The sequence below is a fragment of the Octopus bimaculoides genome, unplaced genomic scaffold, assembly GCF_001194135.2.
Source record: "Octopus bimaculoides isolate UCB-OBI-ISO-001 unplaced genomic scaffold, ASM119413v2 Scaffold_59577, whole genome shotgun sequence".
In the NCBI taxonomy this organism is placed as follows: domain Eukaryota; kingdom Metazoa; phylum Mollusca; class Cephalopoda; order Octopoda; family Octopodidae; genus Octopus; species Octopus bimaculoides.
Genome location: NW_026314721.1, coordinates 215,337 through 215,720, shown reverse-complemented (window position 1 = coordinate 215,720; position 384 = coordinate 215,337).

Sequence of the window (384 nt, the reverse complement as noted above, 5' to 3'; positions counted from 1 at the left end):
ATATATATATAAATGTATATATGTGTATATATATATGTACATATGTGTATATATATATATAAATGTATATATGTGTATATATATATGTACATATGTGTATATATATATATAAATGTATATATGTGTATATATATATGTACATATGTGTATATATATATATATATAAATGTATATATGTGTATAAATATATGTATATATGTGTGTATATATATATATATATGTGTGTGTGTGTGTATATTTATATGTCTACACACAGACAACTTCACACACACACTTCTACAAGCACACACTCACACACACATGCACGCAAATATTTCTACCTAAGTCAACGGCTGAGATTTTAATATAGCTGATATTAAAACACATTAAACATTATAAATACTA